The sequence below is a fragment of the Manacus candei genome, unplaced genomic scaffold (assembly GCF_025592945.1).
Source record: "Manacus candei isolate 608988 ecotype Guabito, Panama unplaced genomic scaffold, ASM2559294v1 h1tg000022l, whole genome shotgun sequence".
Lineage (NCBI taxonomy): Eukaryota > Metazoa > Chordata > Aves > Passeriformes > Pipridae > Manacus > Manacus candei.
In genome coordinates this window covers 3891277-3913659 of record NW_026138070.1, presented here as the reverse complement: position 1 = coordinate 3913659, position 22383 = coordinate 3891277, and the positions used below count along the sequence as shown (strand labels likewise).

Here is a 22383-nt window from a genome sequence, read left to right as displayed (position 1 = left end):
CCTGTCAGATCTGAGCACCGGGAGCCTGCAGTTAACCCTCTCCTGAAGCACAAAGCATCTAGTGCTGCATTTGTGCACGCACGGGTGTGCATGAAAACACCTTCTGCTGCACTTCAGAGACACACTGAGCACTTTCATCCCCAAGTCCCCAAGTCCTAAAGCTTTGCCCTGCACTGTCAGAGTGCAGCCCCTCCCGGTAGTCATGGGAGTGCACTGGTTAATTCTGAGTTTCCTGGCTGTGATGGATTTGTGCCAGGCCTCAAATGTTAGCTTAGTGTAATTTTTGGGAAGTCAATTTCCTTTGTTTTGTTTTGGTTTTTTTTTTTCCCCTCATTTTTTTTTTGTTTAGGCTTTTTTCCTCTTTTCTTTTAAATGGAAAAGTAGGGAGCATTTGAACGAACGTCAGGACAGGGCCATCCATCCACGGGCTGTAGTTTCCCAAGAGCATTGTACAGGCACCATGGTACGTGCACAGAACAGCCATGGAAACAAACACCAAGTGACTTCAAAAGCCGTTATGCCGAGTGCCCGCAGAGGCACCTCCCGGGAGCGGTGCCATCCTCGCACCAACGTCACTCCTCGGCCCTGACCACCCCTCCCACAGCGCCGGCTGCTTCTGGTACCACCAGCAGATGATGCGTGATACCTGCTGTCCTGGCCAGCTTCCAGCTCAGGTAATTACATCCTACAGGAGTTTCAGCTGGATATTTTATCCCTTCTTCACTTCCGGCCTGGAGCTGCTTCACTGGGAGTTGCTAAAACTCTATCCAGATCCACCCCGGATGTGAGTGTGTGCCAGGGGCTGGAGGGAATTCTGTGCATCCCTGCAGGTCCCAAAAGCCTGTTGTTCCAGCAAACAACCTCTAGAAACACAGGACAACACATCTTCTTATGTACATCCCGTAACACCCCCACCCAAGAACAAGGTGAAGAGCTGGGAAAACAACCGGCCTGACACACCGGGAACCAGCAACTCCTGGAGGCACGTGCTTAACGTCGCCCTGTGGAGCCATCTTTGGGGACATGGACACTGGCTCCTCTGCTTCCCTGAAGTGGGAACTCTCCTCCCACCATGCCACAAGCTCGGTGAAATTAAAACTTGTGGTGGCAGCGGTGTGAGGCTGAAGCCACAGCCGCCGGTCTGCCTCTGCCAGCGGCACCACACGCCGCAGGGGAGATGAGTGGTGTTCCTGGACAGGAAAAGGTGGGCCAGGTTTAGAGCACTCATGGAAACAGGCAAGGGTTCACAACAGGCCAGATCAACAGGTGAGGGGCTTCACTCTATCTCGACCCCTCTCATCATGCTGCCACTAGAAAGCCAAGAGCAGGAAACACTGGCAGGGTGACACTGGATGCTCTCACCAAACCCTGCCAACAAGTTCTCCACAGTCAGGCAGAGATGCCTCCTGAGGAGGCTGTGCTTTGGTATTCCCACGGCCACAAGAATTCAGAGCCCTTCCAAGCTGTCCAAGACATTTGGAAATGACCTGCTGACCCACTCAGGACAACCCAGGAGCCCCCAGGAATTACAAGTGGACTCTATCAAACCCACTTTTCTTGCCCTCTTTGTCTTCATCTTTCAGAAGATTCTGGACCAGACTCTCACCTGGTGTAAAATCAGTGCAGTTTCGGTGGCTTCAGTGAAGTCATGCCAATTTAAACGAGTTGAGGATCCGGCCCTCCAAGTTACTGGAGTTGCCAGTTCTTCCTTTGGATAATCCCGAGGGTGATTTCACAGCAAGCAGCGGCACAGGCCCAGCCAGCCTGGCAGGATCAGCTGCGCCCTCCCACCCCCTGCCAGTCAGGCGGTCCTGGCACAGTCCCTGCTGGGAGACCCTCTGCAGCAACTGGCCCACTGCACTGAGCTTCCTTCTGTCTGTCCTCTAGTGACAGAGACAGCACAGAGTAAATCATGCCAGGCTTTGGATCAAGGCTTCCTAATTGCTCTTCTCAGCAGAGCTCTTGCCTTCCAGGGCACTGTGTCATGTATTTGGAGGGGGTGCTGGTCACTTGAACCCCAACCAGGTTTGGTTGACTGTGAAAACAGCACATCTTAATGAAGAAACCAGAGCTGGTTTTCCTCTCCCTCCACTCCCACCAGTCTCTAGTCCAAGGAAGGTAAAGAGCCTGTTGCTGCCTGGCTGCTGTTGAGTGAGCAGCTACAAATCCCTTCCTCGTCCCCAGTTCCACTGTCACCCTGCCATCTATCCACACCACGTCCCAAGGTGAGGGAAGCAGCGATACAGGCACAGGGAACGTGGCACGGCTTCAGCAGGCACTGGGTGCGCAAGAACTTTCCATGCTCTGCCCTCACAAGTCCTTTGCTATCCCCCCAGAGCAATTTTCTAGGCAACAGCGCGGTTGCATTCCCTTCCCTATCTCCTAATAAATATCATGCTAAGCAAGATGAGTATCTTCTTCCCAGACCAAGCAGCATGACCCACTTTCTGAATCAGGGCAGATGCAATTGGGCCCTGGAGTCCTGGACCCCTCCCAAAGCGGAGAGATTTTGTAACAATTACAGCAAGAAGCAGAAGGAATAGAAAAGTAATAAGTGATCAAAGAGTGCAGTGGGGGAGCTGAAGCTGTGGGGTAATTACTACTCCTGCCATCCTACGCTCTGGCATTTTCCTGGGACACTGAGGCAAGAGCCGCGTGCACATTCACACAACATCTCTCCTCCACTGCCCTACATTCCTCAAAAGTAACAGGTCCAATTTCAAATTCTGGCTAATGGCTCAGATGAGACAACTGCTGCCCTCCCTGCACACCCACCTTGATTTTTGCCCTTCTCTTTTCCCTTCCCCACAGCAGAGTAGGACCACAGGATTCATATTCCAGCAGTGCCAGTCCCCCTCCATCAGACACACACGTACACACGTCCTGCCCTGCCCCTCTGACAGCCTTGACGACTCTGGGCCAAACCCTGCCTGGCTCACCAGCCACACCACAGCGAGGAGGTGGCTGGATCCTGATCCCAGCAGCACTACTCTCTTTGGATATGCTCCATTTTTCCAAGGAACAGCTCTGTACTTTCCCAGATGTAGCTGGGATCAGATTATGACCCAATGGGCATGGAAAGCAATTAAAAGGAGGTGGGGTGAATGCCAGTAGTGCTTTCATTGCTTGAACCCACAAAGAAAACTTCCCTCCCAGGGGAGTACAAGTCTCCATGGCCAAAAGCATACAGAAATCCCATACCAAGGAGGAGAAAACAGTGCCCAGACTGGCTCCTGTACTGTGCTCAGCCCTGGGGCACACAAACCCACGAGCCTGTGTGCCCAGGGGTGCTGGGGCACTCACCGAAGGGGCACTCCCCTGGAAAGCTCAGTCTGTGTTACAGCAGCAGCTCTGAGAGAGACGAGCCCCCTGTGCCAGGGACACACAGACAGCAAAGACAGCACCTGCCCCAGAGCAAGTCTGACAGACAGAGCAGTGACGGGCAGGGAAGGGAGCAGAGCTCACCAGGAGCTTGGAGCTGGCTCTGCCTTCCAAACTCTGGATTCCTCCCCTGGAACACACCACCGTCCAGAACCAGCACAGAAACACACACCAGTGGGGGCTCTGACCAGCACCAACAGTTGCCTTCGATGTTTGACATGGTGAGATAAGGCAAAAGTAACTTTTAGAGGATTTCCACAACAACTTTTCTTCCTAGTTAAATAAAAGAATTTGAAAAAGAAATAGAAAAAGAAAACCCTTTCACCTAAACTTCAGAGATAAAAAAGAGGGAAAAAATCTTCATCTTAATTCAAAATCCTATTTGATGTGTCGTGGCATGAAAATGTTTTTCACTGCATTTTTTCAGTGTGATCTCATGCACCCTGCAAACGGGGTACGCCCAAAACACCAGGTATTTTATGGGACACAAACAGAGCACAAACATACACAATTAAAAAAAAAAATGAGATTGGTAAATATTTAAATTAATCAGAGCTGGCATCTGTGCAGCCTCCCCTCCCAGAGAGAGGGATGTTTGCAGCTTTGAAAAAATAAAAGTGAATAACATGACCTTTTCCTTCATGTTTGTTAGCTCACTGCAGCTCGGTGGGTTGGGGCAGCCCAGGCACCTCCCAAACCAAGGCCAGCAAGTGCAGCTGGGGCTGCTCTCCCTGCCCAGCTCCAGGGGCTTGGGGGGACGGAGCTGGTGGGGATGAAGGTGGTGGGGGAGTTGCTCCAACCTGTTTGCTGCCTCACTCCATAATGCACGGGGTTTGTTGTGTTTGGTTTGGTTATTTTTTTCCCTCCAGTTTAATTGTTGGAGGAGTTTATGAAGCTGTTTGCCAAAAAACAATCGACTCCAGGGAGCCAGCTTACACAAAAAGGGTGTGTCGCCCGAGCGAGGCCGTGGAGCCATGGAAACCACCACCTTTTGCATTTGCCCAGGTGAAGGCAAAGCTTTGTGGACGGCTTGTGAAATCAGCAGAGATCTGCAAGGAAGTGAAACACGTACACGCCACTGCGGGTCAGCCCTCGCAACGCCGGTCCCGTCCCCCGGCACCGAAATGTCCCGCAGGAAGGGGTAAAATGCTCCCACTGGAGCGGGGCCGGGTGTGTCTGACAGGCCACAGCGGATCCATGCGGTGTTCCACGCCCGCCCGGAGCCCCGGTGGCTCCCCCAGGTCGGCAGAGGCAGAGCTGCCCCTGCAGCACGCACAGCTGTGCTGGCACACCCCACGCACAGCTGCTGGGGCAGGCAGAGGGACTCTGCTCACACAGGGGGTACAGGGCACCCCCAGCACGGGCCACTGTCCCAAAGGCACAGAGCACGCCCTGGGGCTCGCTCTGACCCGCAGAAGGGAGGCTGCTGGTGGAGGTGGTGGTGGCAGGGGTGTGGTGAGGGGACAAGGGGTGTCCCCCCAGGTCAGTCACAGCAGCGGGGCTGTGAGGGCTGTGCCGTGCAGGACCCCGTGTCCAGATGCAGGCGAGCATTTGGGGGGGGATGTTTGTCTTGCGGGTGGCTGGAGAGGGATCCTGGCTGCATTCTTCTCAATCTTTGAAAAGAAAACAGAGAATTCCTCAGGAGCACTGGCTGCCGGCCTGACTGACAGAAAACAACCTAGGAACAAAGGGGAGAAGGGATTTTACAGCCACCCAGCTCCCCAGTGTCTGCTCCAGGACTCTCCTGCTACCTCTGGGAGATGGAAGAGTGCTCTGAACTGCAGCTCTTTTCAAAGGGGTAACATCCATTATTCCCCAGTGCCAGCTGTGGAAGCAAAGCATGCTGATGGCATTTCAGGGTACGGGACTTCACCCACTCTGGGGGAACACGGGCAGGGAAGGGAGCAGAGGACAAAGCCTTACCAGGCCAACTCCTGCACAGAGCACAGAGCATTGTGTGGTACAACCTGGAAAAACTGAATGGGCACAGAGAAGCCACTGGAACAAAGTTCCAGGATCACCCTCAAAATCAGAGCTGGCCAGAGCCAGCAAGAAGCCAGAACTCTCTTTGTCTGGTCTGACTTCAAGTCTGCCACACTAACAGTGGGATGAGTCAATCCTGGCACTTCTCTTACCTGGAGCCAAAGGTCCCTGACCACAAACCACATCAAGAATTAGCTCCTGTGCTCAATGAACCCTGGAGAGAGGAGCACTGACCCCTCAGCGTAGGAGACGCTAGGGCAGCGATGCTTCTCTTGATGCAGGGAAGGAGGGAAATGTTGGAAAGCCCATCAGTACTTTTATGATTCACTGTTGGCCTCTACACGTATATTTACACCAGATCCAAATTTGTCACCAAATGCAATGACCTGGCCTTTTCCCATTCACAGCCCCTTGTTCTCCCCTTTCCTTAGAGAATCCCAAAGTAGGTGCCAGCCAGACACAAGTACTGTTTAACTGGAAGGTCCCCAGGGCCACCTCCCAGCAAAGGCAAAGCTTGTGGCACCAGGCAGGACTCACAACAGCACCCAGGTGCTCCAGCCACCCCTGCCCCTCTGGGCTGTCCCAGGGCACAGCCCAAGGCCACTGCAGAGCCTGCTGCTCCCCAAGGGCAGCTCACAGAGACAGGGGACACTCCCTGGACAGGTTCCCCCAAGGGGGACCACGGGAAGGGCCCAGCCGGCCCACAAAGCAGGCAAGTGCCGGTAAGGCTCGGTGCGTCAGCCTTTCTGGCATCGACCTCCCAAACTCATTCAAATATTTCCCTTTTTTTTTTAATTTAATGTTCCCTATAATTCATCTGTCCCAAAAGATAATCAATAGAGGCCGTAATGAAAATTTGAGCCATATTTTATGAGCCGCTGCAGGAGAAAGGGCCACATCAGCAGGACTAGCCTTGGCTTCCAGCATCATTCCTGTGTGCACTCGCCTGCTCGCTGGCCAGGCCCCCCCTCCACCCACCCAAGGCTGCTGACAGGGGCAGGCCCTCCAGGAGAAACTCCCACCCTTCCCTCTTACTTCAAACAGCAGCTGCTGGAGGCACAGATAAAGGGAAGTTCCTACAGAGTGTGAAGGCCCCTGACCCAGCAGCCCTGGGGAACCTCGGGAGCATCCCTCAGCTTCTCAGCTCTCCAACAAATCCTACGGCCCTCAACCTGACCCTGGGGGGAACACGATGATCAGGTAGTAGGATCTGAAGAATTATTCCTGCCCTTCACAGTAATTCCATAATCCTGGGTACTGCCTCTCAGTCAAGCTGGGCTGCACACTCCTCCTCTCCCAGATGTCACCCAGGAGCGAGGGCAGTCACTCGGGGAAAGAAGAGGAGTTCTTTCAAATCCGGAGCCTGTTGTGCTGCACTGCAGCTCTTCAGAGCTCCCACTTTTCACACCAAAGACCAAAAGAGCACCTTTGGGCTCCCCGAGTCATGAACAGTGACACAGTTAATGAGGGATCAGGGTGGGCTCTCCAATTCCAAACACTGAACATCAGCAGCCAGAGCAGCAAACTCCACAGCTCCACTCCAGCAAAACACTTATCTATCTCTTCTCCCTCCTGTGCACTGTTGGCTGGGTCTCAGTTCTACTGGTACAGTCGAGCTTTTGAGTGGCTTGAAAGCAGGGATCTGAAATCCCAACTTTGTTCAGCACCACAAGAAAAACAAGGGGGTGGGAAAGGTTCCAGGAGCCTAAAGCACATTCTCACATCTACCAGAAAAATCCATGTCCAGTCACTAGGACTGTGCTCCTCCGTGTCTGCTCTCAGGGAACCTCAGACAACCTCACCCGCCTCTCTTTATTCCTTTTAGGCGCAAATATTACAACTGCTCCCCAGTCCATCCATTTTACTATGGGATGTATTAATTTAGGAGCTGTGCTGACCTTGCTTGGCCAGTGGGGTAGTGGCAAGGAGGGACAAGCACATCTCAGTGCCACCTCCACACGCTGTTGTGTGGTTTTCAATCCACATGACAAAACCCGCAGCACTTTTGAGCACCTTGATCTGTTCTCCCAGGTTTGTTGCTTTTGCACATGGACAGGGATGCAGCCAGAGCTGAACGAAGGCAAAAGCCTCAGTCCTGTTCCCGGAAGCCTTTTCCATCTCGGATTCCCAGCAGCAGGTCCCCTGTCCTCCCTCTAAAGGCTGGAGCATATTTCACTGCCCGAAGCTGCCGCGTCCGCAGGGAGCCGGAGGTAACAAAACCGTCTTTGATTTGGCCAAGGGAAAAATATCAGAAGTGAAAGGCCAGAGTGAGGAATTTATAACAGCAGCTAAGGCAGCAAAAATACAAGTGCCTGACCAGAAGCTGCCCTCCTGCTCAGCATGTCATGTTGCTCAGCCTCCCATGTGTCTTGGAGGGGCGGGATGTGGCAGAGAGCACAGCTAGAAATCACCAATTTCCTACATGCAGTGTAGTGACACCCTCATGAGATCCCTGAAAAACAGCATCAGCCCAGGGGCTGAAGCTGCAAAGCCAGGAAGCCTCTGCTCACCCAAAGGTGCAGGTGGGGGTCTCATTATGTTTTATGGCTCCAGACTCTTGCCTTTCCTTTACATTGTGCAGGTATAATGGTGATAGTTTCCCTCCCAAAGTAGAAAATGCTCTCTGGATGGACAGCCTGAACCCCTGTAACCAGCAGCCAGCAACAGCCAAATATCTCCACTTTTCCTTTCTCTTGGAAACTTGGAAATCAACCGTCTTTGTTTAAAAAACACAACACGATATTCAAATGAATTGTTGTTTCCAGTATGTAGATAAGGTGACAGATTTGCAGGATGTGTGACAGAAGGACTGTGAATCCAGAGGACATGGGTGAGCAGCTTCATGCTTTAAACCTACACTGGAAAAGGGACTGAAATCCCAAGCAGAACTGGGAAAGCATTTCAGTCTCTGAAGCCTCGTGTCAGCACCACGCAGAGCCATCACCTCCTTTTTTTAATCCAGCTGCCAACACAGTATTACAGAGGTACCTGCCTGTGAGAAGCTCAGGGGAAAGCACACAGGGCTGTGCACGGCTGCTGCACTCACTGCTAACTTGCCCCAGATTTGAACTGGTGACCCTCACTAATATCATCCAGCCCCTTGATATCCTCAGGGAGCAATCAGCACGTTTTATTAACCCAGCCCATTTTAGAAGTGCACACGCAGTATTCTGGTTACTTGTTACAATTATGGTTATAGGTCCATTCCGTCCCCGGGCCTGTGCTGGAGGGATGTGTGGGGCTTCCACAGGGATCCCGGGGCTGAGCCAGCCCTGGTGCTCTCGGAGACCAACCCAAACCACTGCCTGCAGACATCACACACAGCAGAGACATTCCAACCTAACACAAAGCCTCAGAGATCCCCACAACCAAATCCATTTTTTAAAATGACACGTTTCCACCTATTGGTCCCCGGAGTGAACTAATTGCTTTTGCTAGTTTTAAAAGCCAGAGTTATTTCACTGAAAAAAAATGAGCAAGTGCAAGGGAAATCGGAGACATCCTCAGATTTCTGACATAAAATCCCCATGTATGCAGATATATTTGCTGCCCAGTCAAACTTCCAGCTTTGCTGCATGGAATGCCACAGGGGAATTCTTCACTTCACAGTGAAGGTGGGAAAACAAGGAGTTAAAGTAACCTGACCAAACTCAAACAGCAATTTAGGCAGAGCTAGAAGATAAAATTTCTGTTGTGCTCTAACCACTAGGTTATCCCCTTCTTTGCTAAACAGACTCCACAGTCTAAAAGGAAAGTGCTATTTCCACTTAAAGACTGGTGTTTTGTGGGGGGGGTTAATTTTATGGTTTTTTTAAAGATGACACCCCATAACAGGGAATCTGCTCAGCAGGGGGTCAGTCCAGGACCAGCTTCAGTCACTGTCTGGTTCAGAGACAGACTCGTGGAAAAGATGGCCAGGAAAAACAAGAGCATTTTCCTGCACCCTGAAGTAGCAGGACAGTCTGAGTGTACCCCCTACACACAGACCCAGGAGCTGAGATGCCCTGTAGTCAAAACAGCCCAGAGTCCAGCTCTAGACCTGCCTGCTCTGCTGTAAAGGCTGGGGAGTCATTTACAGGCCAGAACAAAGTAGTTACAGACAATACAAATGCACAAATTACGTATAGTTACAAAATCTGAAAGAATCCCAGATAAAAACTGAGGGACAAACTTTTCAGGGATGACAACTAGAGGAAAGAAGTGCATGCCTTTTCAGAAACTTGTACTTACCTGGAGCAGGAAGCAACCATAAGTTTTGGGTGCAGGAGCACATCCTGGGACACATTCATCACACAGTTCTGTGAAAACCAGTCCTCACACTGAGCAGAAACTCAGCAGGAAGCAAGAAATCCCTACTTCCCTCTAGGTAAAAGCACTTCAGCCCAACCATTTGCTGGGAAAGTTTTAGATGAGATTCCTTTTCCAAGTCCAAGTGAACTGCTCTTTACTTTGGTGAAGCTCAGCTCTCTTTCAAAGGAACCAAAGCTGAAGGTGACCATTGCTAATTTTTTTATCATCATTTTATGAGCGTGTTAACCTTAATTCACAAATGCTCTGCGGAGTGAATTTCCTTCTATTCCGTTTTTCATACTTGATTAGCAGTATTTCAAAGACATGGATTTTTAAAAATGTGAACAAGGAGTTACCTCATACAAACTTGTAATGGCTTTGTGCAGAGCTATCTGTTTTCTACAAGATTCACATAAAAATAAGATTGTTATCAATTAATTTGAACTGAGCCAAAATAGCTGTTTCAGTGCAGGCTATCAGTTTAACTACCGCATCTCAAGTTAAACAGGTATAAATGTTTTATACATAAAAGGCTCTAGATTATAGAATACAAACACATCTTCTACCTTTCCCCCTTTTTCAGCACTTACACTCCAAATTCCCTTTGGGAATTGAGGTGTTGGACAGTGGGAAAAACGTCAGTCTCACGTGTGCATGAGGAGGTCACTTTGCTCTCATGTTTACAACACAGAGTTTGGAAAACTTGCTTCAAGTGAGAACTTTCTCCCCCTGGTTCATTGCTCAGTGGGTATTTTCCATTCAAGATTTTTATTTGTAAAGATCCTCCTCTGTTTTCCAAACCCCAAGGTTTTATGGAGGAAACACTCTGCCCTAAATCATCATCTCCAGGCCAAGGAAAGCTGCTTATGATGTTCCTGCTTATTGCACACACAAACCTCTACGTGGAGATTCTTAATCTTCACCCACCCAAGATTAAGGCAACGCAAATTACGAAATCGATACCGATACAGAGGCAACATCTATTACAGTTCCAATGTTTTTGTTATATTTTTTTCTAAACTCTTAAAGCAGTATGATTTTAATGTGATTGTTATTGTTTATGCAATACAAACTCTCTGTTGTTTGATGCTGTGGGAACTTATGCAAATGCCCCACTTTCCTTATAGAAACCCTTCCTCTGACACCTCTTGTGAGTAAAGAAAATATTTGAGTGTTTGCAAGCTGAGGATCCATTTATATTTAAGGCTCCATTACTGATCAAGAGGCAAAGAGTGTCCTTACAGTGGATATAAATTATAGTTATACTAATTTTAAGGCCCTCACTCCCTGTCCTAGTGATGTAGCAGAAGAGCTTCTGAATAAAGGAGATTCTTCTCTCACAGCAGTTTCGGTTCCTTTCTTTCATTAATCAAAACCTATTTTTTATATATATAGATAGATAGATACACACACACGTGTGGTTTCTCTCTATATGCATGTCTGAATACCTCTTTGAGGTTTAACACTCCTGCACCCAAGATTCAAACACAACAAATCAAAAATCATTTTGCAAGCAACTACAACAGGCATTTCCAGAAGTTACATCACATAACAAGTCACGCAATTAAACTTTAATGAAAAAATAAAAACAAAAACACCAAGCAGCCCCTGGTGCTTGCTTTGCCTTTCACACAATCCATCATAAAAAAAAAAAAAAAGCAGGACGTTAAAATGGAAGATCCTCTGACTAAAGCTGTGCCGTAAACAATTTTTTCCTAATGAATTCCACCTCTTTACTCCACTGAATCAGCAGAGCCGGATGGAATTTCTCCCTGCTCTTCCTTCTCTCTGTATAAAAGGATGTGCTGCTGATAAAACTAGTAACCCATGAAGATCACTTCCCCGAGGTGAGATCCTCCTGCCAGCAGTGCTGCTCTCGGGGGGTTATGGTCCAACACCCTCCCCAGCCCCTCGGCACCGGCGGGACGTGGGTGCTGTGAGGTGAGAGCTGCTGCAGGCAGGAGGAGCAGAGAGTTCCACATTTCTCTTGGGAAATGCTCACACCAGGCTCTTCCAAACTGCTCAGCACCTGCAGCTCTGGAAGGCTCCAGCTGGAGCTGAGGCATTAAACCCCTCTCACAGCAGCACCTGAACCTCGACACACTGCTCCTCTCCCTCAGCCTCACCCTCTGCTCCTATTTTTATCACACCTGCAAATGATATCCCTTTAAAATCAAACCTTTCATTTGGTGTCTGCTCAGATCCTATCATTTGATGAAAGGTAACTGGGGTTTACACAAGGACAGGGGAACACAGAGGGGTTGTCGTTTCCAAAATACAGTTTGGAAAGGCAAAAAGGAAGCAGCACGAGTGTCACAGTTGGATCATAAAAGCCATTAAGGCCCTGGACGAGGGAGTTCCACGGGCTCCACTTCCCTCACGGCTGCAGAAACAGGACTTTGCTCAGTGAGGAATAAATTCAAGCTCCAACAAAGTAGGACAAATCCAGCCTTCCTTGTCTCTTACAATCTTTTTCTTCCATTAGGACTTATTTTTCTATTTTCTACAGTGTGTAACAAAACAAATCTAAAATCAAAATAAATTTTAGAAGGTTTGATGTGATTTATTTGTCACCACGTATTTTTCCCGCTGTAGCTCTTTTGAACAGTGAGATAATCAGTTTGTTTAAGGCTTTGGTTTTCCTGAACTAGTCCCCTAGACCACTATATCTGGACTCTTTAATACTGCAGAGGGAGCATAAAATACATTTAAAATTAAAGTCAGTAAAATGCACAAGAAAAAAAATGAATTGGGAAAGTGTCTTTGTCATACTTTTGTCTTTAAGAATTTTTTCCCTGTTCGTATAATAAAGTTTGGTCTAATCAGTGACATTATTCCTCCCCTTACCTGCCAAAAGGGATTTCAGTTTTTAACTAAGGCTGAGTTTCCTTACTGTATTTCAATTATTTTCAGAGAAACCTACATTTGGATAGGGGTTTTTTTTCAGTTCACTATACTGCATTACAAAATGAAAGATCTGTCCATAAGAAAAGAATATATTTTTTACATTTGCAAAGCACCTTTCCTCCCCAAGTGTTCATGATAAAGGCGAGGTTGGTGCCATGGAAGTGCAGCCAGCAAAGTCTCACTGTGTATGGGTTTACCACCATCCAGAGCATGGAAAAGCTGCTGTCCTTTTCCTGTGCTTCCCAAACCATGTGTGAACCAACCACAAATGCATTGGGGTTTCTCTTCTACACCCATCACCTCCCCCTGCTCTGAACCTGCACTGGTGAAAAAGGGGCAGCACATTTGGTGAGGGTGTAGCAGCTGCTGTGAGAGCACAGCACTCACCCCTTTAGCATGAACAGAGAAGAAGAGATCCCATCAAACAGGAGCTGGGCTTGGCTATGGAATCTGGGATTAGACATCTGGAAAACCACCTGAGGAAGCAGACTTGGGAAGGCAATGGGGCATTGAATTCCTTATCCTCCCTGCCTGGTGAACACTTCCAGCCATCTCAGCACAACCTCAGGCATGCAGAGACACAGCCTGCCCATGACAGAAGGAAGGGTGACAGCAGGAGGGATGGGGAGAGCAGGACAACTGACATGAGGTGGATGAAGACCAGAAGCAGGTGACAGGTACAGCAGGGCCAGAAAGCAGAAGGTGCAATTTGGAATCCACAGAGCATCTCAAAGTAGTGCAGGAAGCCACATTCCACCCTGAACCAGAGAGCAAACCTGGGAGCCCAAAGTGTGGGTGCAGGGGTGTGGTAAGTCCTCAGCTGGGAAGGACTGGCTTGGCCGTACCAAGCAAGACAGTCTCTGGCTTCAGAGACCAAACACAGCCCCAGAACAGCTCTGCTAACTCAAGGAGAGTTTTAAACACTACCCCAACTGCCTAGGTTAGAAAAAACTTCCTGTTTGCAGTCTGGAGCTTTCCAGTTTCCTTGAGGATGAGCAGTGATGAGTCCAAAACACCGGTCTGATAACGAAACAGAAAACGAGAGAAAGCCTGTGGGCCTGGGGGTTCCCACGACTCCCTGAGCTGAGCAGTTCTTCCTGCCTGGAGCCAGGAAGAGTTGCCCAGGGAGATCAAACCTGCCTTGCAAAGTCCCAAATCCAAGTCATGCAAATTCCAGCCTTCCTCCAAGCACTGATACCGGCACAGGGACTCTGACTTCATCAGATGGATGAAGGAAATGGAAAAAGGAGGGGGGACCTTACTGCCTACACACACATACACACCCCACCTCAGGCAATGGAGGGGGTGTGAATAATGGAGCAGGTTCCACAGCCAACAGCATCCAGGGTCGAGTCAGTAATCCCCTTTTTCCATTTCCGTTTGCTATTTGATGTAATTATAGTTTTTGATTGAAATCCACCCGGAGTGTAACCCCTCTGCTTAATGCACTGTTTAAATCCTTGGGTACACAACCACGCTGCTCCCCAGACTCGCCTGGAATAGGAAACCATCTCAATGCCAAAAATAAGTCTTTGCTTTCTTTGGTAACGCCCTCAGTCTTGGCTCAGCCTCTGCTACACCCACCGAAGGAGCAGGGCAGGGAGTTTGAGAGGGCTGCCCGATACCACCCATGGGCTACTGACTTCGTGCTAGAACTGGAACCTGCAAGAGGGTTTAAAAACTTTTGAAGGCTTTCTTTAACACCAGACACAAGGAGAGGTCACACAGTGGTATGGACAAAGGACCTGGAGCCTGGCCTCCACCTTCCCAGTGGATCTGCTGCTATCCAGACCATAAATAGTAACAAGCCAAAACTCCCTCCTGCCTTCGCGTGGGGTAAACAGTGGTTTCTGTCCTGAAAGGCCTCCTGAGGATAAAACGAATAGACGTTCACAGTCCAAAGGAGAGCTGGGAGATCTACCTCCCTGCAAAATCAGATCTCTGGAGCTGGTTTTTCCTCTCCAGTTCACTCTGTACCACTTGGCCAAGAATGCAGGGCAACAGCCAGACCAGGCAGCCAGACACCAAACGAGCACCTGAGCAATTACAGCCCACAGGAGGAGCAGCCACAGCAGAGTGACTGGGCTGGCAGCAAAGTCCCAGTACTGCTGGAGAGGACTGCTTTGGAATAAGCAATGTTTGAGGTGCCCATCAGTCTGCTGGTTATCAGAAGGAACAGGGTTCTCTGAGCACTTCACACCCAGTCAGTACCTCTGGCACTGTACAAACACCTGGTGTGGTTGGGGAGGTACATAATACACAGACTTGCTTCAAACAAGCATCTCAGGACAATGAGCAAATGTACAATTTCACTAAAATCACGAAAAAAATCTTAATTCTCCGATTCAGGAGAGACTCAGCATGGCTCCCTTCATTCAAGCGTTGTGTGAAGACTGAGGTGTGAGCAAGGTGGACATCAACAGAAAACAGTAACTCAAAGCCTTCCCCGGCAGGGGAACAGGACCTCTGGGATTTGAAAAAAGGGAAGTTACAACTCCTGTTCCACACCTCCCTTTCCACAGGGAGAACGAAGCCCTCACAGTTACCTCGTGAGATTTTCAGACCTGTGGCAAAAACTCAGAATAAGTCTAAGAAAGCTGCTGGGCTTTGGATGCTTCTACACCCTGAGACACCTCCCTCCAAGAGGCACATGGCCAGCCCAGTGCAGGACCTTTGGAACCAAACATGGCTCTCTGGACCCGATTTTTGTGGCTCGGCCTTTATAGGATCATGAGAACAGCACTGTTATAAACAACTTTACAAAGGTGAAAGGGACCAGGTAATCTGCCCATCCCTTTCCATTTGGTGCCCAAGAGGAGTCCTGGGTGAAGGAGGAGGTCACTGAACCAGCCTCCTGGGCTGGAGGCACCTTCCCTGGCAGCGCAGTGACTCAGCGGTGAATCAGAGCCCGGATGGGCCGGGCCACGGCAGGAAGGTGAAGGCAGCACAGCGAGAGAAAGAGAGAAGTACAGGCAGCATGGGAAGTGTGGGTCCCCTGGGCCGGAAAGCAAAACCTGCCCAAGGCTCCCACACTTCTAGGAACTGTCTGTCACTGGCAGCATCTGTTAATCAGCTGAGCCCCAGCTCCTGCACCTCCTTCACGGCCGTGTCTGGGGGCACCCCCTGCCCTGTTCTGCCCCTTCCCTACGCCCACGGCAGCTGGAGCTGCTCACCAGCACAAACCTGTGTCTCACCAGCTCTTCCCACTCTGCTCCAGCCCTTCTGCTCAGTGGGCACAGGCAGGCAGGTTTTTTTTCCTCTCTCCTCATCAGATATCTCTGTCTCTCTGAAATATTCAGATGATTTGGTTTTGTTCTCTTCTCCCCCACATCAAATCCTCCCCCTGCTTGTGGAAGCAGTGGATTTCACCCAGGCACAGGAGGCTAATTTACACCCTTCAGGGTTTAAAATAGCAGTGGCGTAAATGAAAAGTCCAATTTCTTCAAATTTGCATTGTAAAACCATCCTTCAACTTCCTTGAAATAAATTTTACTATTTTATTAGTGCAAACAAAATGGTAATAAAACACTAATACAGCGCCTTGTATCCAGGGGAAGAGCTAAAATTAACATAGACCGAGCAGTGTTTGCTATTACATTCAATTACCTTTTTACTTGAGATTTACATTCTCATCCCCTTAATCTCCATAGTGGTGGCTTTGAAATCGTTCCCCACAGTCATTCCTGTGCTCGGAATGGACGGCAGGAAAGCCGCCACCACGGCTCCTGCTGCCAGCACCCCCGTGCCAGCCCCTTCCCTCGAGACCCCTGGGCAAGTTTCCCCGGAGCGCCTCCGGAGAGGAAACACAGCAAGTGTGTTCACCTGCCTCTCTGGGTCTCACTCGGGCCCTAATTTCCAAACTCCAGACAAATACACGAGCAGCAAAAATACAGCCCGTGTTCCGTAGCTGCCTTCAGTCTGGCTCTGGAAACTGCTCCTTAATTCTCAGCCACAAGCTGTGTTGGAGGCAAGTTTTATTATCTCCATTGTGCAGATACAAAAAGTAAGGCAAAGACTGAGGACCAGTGTCGGAATGTGGCAGCTCCTGGTGTAAATCTGGAGTAGCATATTTTGTAGTGGAAGTGTTCCAGCTTTTGCCTGGGACTCACTGAATTCAGTCTCTGCTCTGGAGTTATTTAATTGGGATCATGTCCTGCAGCCCAGGGATCCCAGATCCCCAGGCTCAGCAGTACATTCAGGAAAAGAGCAGCTCCAGGGCTGTTTGATGAAACTCAGAGGGAACATGCACTGAAAAGGAAGGTCGCTAAGGATCCATGTCCCAGTTAATGCAATACAGGGAATCCACTTCCTCAGTATCAGGGGAAAAGTTTTCACTGGCAGCACCTTTGGATGACTTCAGTGTAGTAGGCATGGCAGTGACTTGGCCATTATCAGAAGAATCCCCAAGACACCACAGGAAAGTATCCCATCAGTCCAGCTCCACACAGTGACTGATTCTCGGCTCTTCTTTCTTCCTTTTCATGTACTGAACGTTGGACACCTCCCCTCCTCCCAGCCAAGTCAAAACATTTAACCTTTCTTTGGGGAGCATGGCCAGTACCTGCCCTACAGGTGATACCCACAATTTTGCTCACTAATTTTGACACAACACTTTGTGATACCTAAATGAGATAAAAGAGATTAATTAAGCGCTGTGTAATATAGTTCTAACCTGGCCAAGAAAAGCCTGAACAGCCTTTCATCCTGGACTCCTCGCTACCCAGCTATTCCAGCATTACAGGACCACTGCAGCACTGCACAGAGGCAACAGCTAAGAAGTAACAGGGCAATTTGGGAGGGCAGCAGGCAGCGTCCTCGGGAAGAGCATCTGAGAGGAACAGATCCCTTGAGTGTCACCCCAGCCCAGCTGTACTGAACACACAGCACGTGGCCTGCAGGCAGGTGCCTGGCAGAGAGAGCCTTCACCACCTGATTGGATGGGAAAACACTTGTAACTGCTCCTGCCAAGTTCCAGGCAGCCCAGCAGTGCTGTGTGGCCCTGGCTGGACCCACGGTGAGCCCCAACAAACCGGCTGTAACGGCCCTGCTGAAACCCAACCCCACCAGGATCCATTTTGTCCCACACAGCAGAAGGTCACTCTGATTTCCAGCGCCCCTTGGGCAGCTATCCCACAACTCCCAATTCTTCTTTTGGAAGAAGAACGTTGCAGGCAATTCAGCAAGAGATTTTGTGCCAACCTGCAAAAAAGGGAGGTCTGTGTCCTAGCGCTTGGTGGTACTCAGGAGTCCCCCAGGCAGCATCCCTGACAGCTGCCTTCATGGCTCTCTTTGTTTTCTCATCAACAAAACCCTCTGGTTTCTGCATTTTAATCATGATTTGTCTGCCTAGCCCCTAAATTGCTCATCTGTCTCTCCTCCTGAGAAGCATGGTCCTTCATCCTTCCCCTCTAGCCATCTTGATCTTCATGGCTGGAGGAGAAGGATCATGCAAAGCATGTATAAATGATAGATAATGATAGATATATGATAGAATAAATGATAAATCCTGCCCATCCAAATAACAAATGTGTCCCCAGGAAACCTTTCATCTGTCCACCTTCTAGAAGGCAGCACACAAAGGCCCTTGCGCAAACAAAATTATCACAAGACACCTGAGCAAAACAAAAAAACCCAAACAATAAAGAGTAGGAAGAAGAAACCTGCCCAAGGGAACAGGGCTGAGGTTGGTTTCAGCTGGTCTACCCCTTTTTTCTGTTCTCTTTCCCCCGCTCCCCTGAACAAAGGAAGTTTGTTGTCAGGTTCAAACATTTCCTGGGCCTTGTCCGAGTTCCACCTTGTTTTCTTTTTCTCTTTTCCCCACCTTGTACAAATAAAGCAAAAACCAACTGGCACCACCTGTGATGAAAGGACAGCTAAATGCAGAATTTTATCTTTTCTTTCTTTTCTCCCTCCTCCTTTTTCCCTTTTCCTTGGCCAGAAGTTTTGGGCAAAGGACAAAAGGTATTGTTGGGTAAGCACAATTCCAGGGGCTGAGTCACGCTCAGACACCGAAGCTCTGGCTGCTGCTGGGGCACAATAAGCCAAGCCACTGCTTCACTAAATGCAACGAAATGCCAGCAGCACCACTGCAAGCTCAGCCAGCCCCAAAGCACAAGGGGCAACACAGAAATTCTCACAGCAAGAGGAGGCACAAAGAAATCGAATAAAATCCTGGTACAAATATGTGCACCTAAGAGATCTCAGGAGGAAAGAGTGTCACACAGCAGGGGCTGGATGGGCTCCTCCCTGAAGACAGTAAAGGTTGTGAAGGTCACAGTTACAGCAGTCACCACCCTCACTTACAAGAGGGAAGGCCCAGATGCTCCTGGAGCCCCGAGCACAACCCAAGGGGCTTCCAGACACCCCCCCACGATGCAGAAAACTATCAACCCATTTCTGGCTGCAAATTAAACGGTGCCCCGAGCGGGCACTTGCTCAGAGCACGTTCTAAAGCACACTGCAGACCCTGCAACTCAATGGTGCATCTGGGGGAGCTGGAGCACGGGCTGTTTGTTTATTTTATGATGCACTTTGGTCTCTCTCAGTTGCACTGTTATCCTACACCTGTTCGCTCCCCTTTCTCCGGGCTGATAACAGGCAGCACGTTGTGCAGTGGGGGCCTGGCCCAGCTCTTTCCGTGTTTAATGAGACACGTGGATTTGGTTCCAGACTATCAATAGTCAGGGAGAGGGAAGAGGCAGAAAATTTCCCTCAATAGGCATAATCAGTTCAGCAGAATGATGTGGAGCAAGGTCCTCATACAGATCGAAAGAGGACAAATGCCTTTGTTGATCAACCCTCCCTTGGGCAAATCCGGCTTCCCCAGAGCAGCCCATCTCCCTTGGGAACCCACACTCACCCAGGGTGTTACACTGCTGCTCTGTTTCCCCAACACACACACAGGCCTGGCCTCTTTCAACAGTTCTGGCACCTTTTCATGGCAGACCCCATGACACACGGAGGCGGCTGAGAACAAGGAATCATGCTTTTCCAGGAACGGGGAATCCAGATTTTCTGGTTTATAAATTTTCCCATCTGGATTTGTTTTGCTGTTCATAGGGTAGATCACCAGAGATAAGGAGAGAAAAGTAAAGAAATATCAGAGCAGTGGCAGCCCCGACGGGCTCAGATGAATTTCGTGCATGTCACAATCTCCTGTTTGGGCAGAAATTTGAATGCATTTTCCAGCAGCAACACAGATAAACTGGCATCTCCCCCAGGGACTGTTTCAGTTTCTGCTGCTGCCTAAGGGTTCTGTGACGTAGGAACTGAGGAGCTTGGACATGCCCACTCTCAAAACTGACTCCATAAGGACATGGTAACTTCTGTGCCACTTGCATGGCAAAAACTAAAATCAGCTCAGGCTTCTTCGTGTGAAGCCCATTAGAAGGGCCTATAGACAAGCAGGTTATTACTTGAAACAGTTGCAATGAAAGTCTGTGTTGGGAAAACCCTGCACAAGCTTCCAAGTGGCATAGGAAGGAATGAGTAGGTCATCTCCACGTAACAGAACCAATGGCTTCACTCCCCTCCATGGCACAGGGCCTGTTGGAGCCTGTTCTCTGCAGGAGAATCCCCCAGGATTGCAGCCAGATGGTGTGGGAACAGACCTCCCAAGCCCTACCAAGCCATCCCTCTGCTCTCAGGTAAGACCAGGCCCTACCAGGACCTCTCTGCCCACCTCTGCAGCCTTGTCCCAAGGTGCTGAACTGGCTCCCAATGCCACCGGCTGTCCAGGTACAGAAAGGCACCTGTGGACTAGAGCGAATATGGGCCTGGACCCTAAAGATTCCTGCAGGTAAGAGCATCCTGAGGAGCAGAACCAAGGGGCCAGGAGCTGTGCTGCTGTGCTGTTTGCCCTCCCCTGCCACCCCTCAGCTGAATTTACACAGCGAGGATGGCGCAGCCAGCGCGGCGCTGTCAGCTGGGAGCCTCTGCACACTAAGCTCCTGGTTAAATGTTTTCATCAAAACCAGAGCGAGAAAGTGCAGAGCAAACACCACCAATTAGTGGCTGGGATGAAGCGTTCCTGCCAGCAGATCTGGTGAGAGGGGCATGAGTCACCTTAACCCTTTGGGAGCCAGAGCCAGCACAGCTCCACAGGGGAGAGGAGGAAGATGGGAGAGGAAACCTCTCACAAACCTTTCATTTGCCACCACTCTTTTTCATGTATTTGTAGGAAGTTGAATTCAGGAGCCAACACTCACTGTGCCTGAAGCCACATTATCCCCATAAACCTCTGCCCTCGTTGTTCCCATACCTGGAGGAGCCTGAACCAGGCAGCCCATCTGCTCCAGTGACGATGGGCGTGAGGTGGTCAGAGAGCCGGGCAGCAGCCCAGGGCAGAGGCTGCCAGGAGCACACCGAGGAGCTCTGGGGTCAGCCATCCCTCAGGCCATCTCTACCTTCCAAGCCCATTCCAGCAAACAGAAAATATGACATCAGTTTTGCTGAAGCCAAGGGGTCAGTGACAGTAACATGGTAGTACTCGATGTCTCGTTCCAAGATAAAATGATTTGTCTCGGACCAAATGCTTCCCCATCAGAAACACAATGAAATGGCTGTTAACTGTCCAATTTCTGAACATGTAAGAGGTGATCAAAGTTAACTGTGTGTCTGGGCTAAATTCCCCTTCAAAGCAAGCAACATGCTGCTCTTTGCAGCAGGATTCAGTGCTGACAAGCCAAAAGTTCAGCTTTCTAGGAGTATCCAACATTGCAACATTAGAGGTGTTTAGAGAGAACCATCCCTTCCACAGCAACAAACCCTGAAGTCAGAACTCTCCTTTTGCTCCCAGTCACTCAAGCAAACACCCACTGACTCCAGCTCAGCACAGGACTGAGCAGACACTGCAGGAAGGGCCCCTGCACATGGACCAAATCCTGCCCAGCTGTGACACCACCCAGCAGAGACAGCCCTGCTGTGTCAGGTGGTGTTTGGGAAACTCTCAGCAAAGGAGGCTCCCCCACAAGCTCCCTGTCTCCAGGTAAGGGACAGGAAGAGGCACAGGGGCAGTGGACCTGCTGCTATGGAGAACAAGAGGCATTCCCCCCAAGGCAGGGAAGCTCAAAGCCAGGAAAGCATAAATAACACCGCAGCTTATGTTGGGAAAATGTCTCTCAATCCAGGGTCCAGCAGGGCTGTGGGGGTGCAATCCAGGATCTGGCCCTGCCCAGTTCCACGTGTGCAGAGCTGGGCCCCCCGAAGTTGGGAATTTCGAGCATACCAGGACTACTGGAGCAGACGGCTTCAGATCCTGCTGAGCCAGCTTGTGGCTGTATTCAAAATTGACTAAATTTACAGCTGTAAGCTGGGAGTTTATACAACCCCTAACTTGTTAGGGATGGCTGACCAAGCCAGAACGATCGCTCCCCAGCCAACAGGGCTCTTATTGGTTAGACCTCTGAGTGCCTGGCAGATTTTAGTGTTTTTCTTTCTATTTTTCTTTTGCATAGGTGAGGGGATAGGAAAGGAAACATTTATTTTTGTTCCTTTCCTCACCAAAGACAAATTAAAATGAAATCTTGGGTGCTATCCACCACGGATTCCTCAGCATATCAGCTGGTACTGTAGCACACCCAGTGACCATCTCCTTGGATGAGGCTGCCGTGTTTTTCTCCCTCAGTGCAGTCTTGCACCATGAACAGCTCCCTGGGGTTCACTGTATTATCACCACAATTCACAAGGCTGTTCTCATCTGGCCCCTTTTGCGTGGACACTTCCCTCCCCATCCACCCCAGATCCCACAAATGCTACTCTGCTCCAGCCTGGGCTGCAGGAAAATGTGGTCTGAGTTGTCTGAGTTTAGTGCAGCAAATACAG

General features: G+C 49.7%; 1 protein-coding gene across 7 annotated transcripts in view; it reads right to left on the bottom strand.

The window, feature by feature from the left end:
- CASZ1 (castor zinc finger 1) overlaps positions 1 to 22383 on the bottom strand; it is a 273799-nt gene that overhangs the window by 160678 nt on the left and 90738 nt on the right. The gene's annotated exons all lie outside the window — the stretch shown is intronic.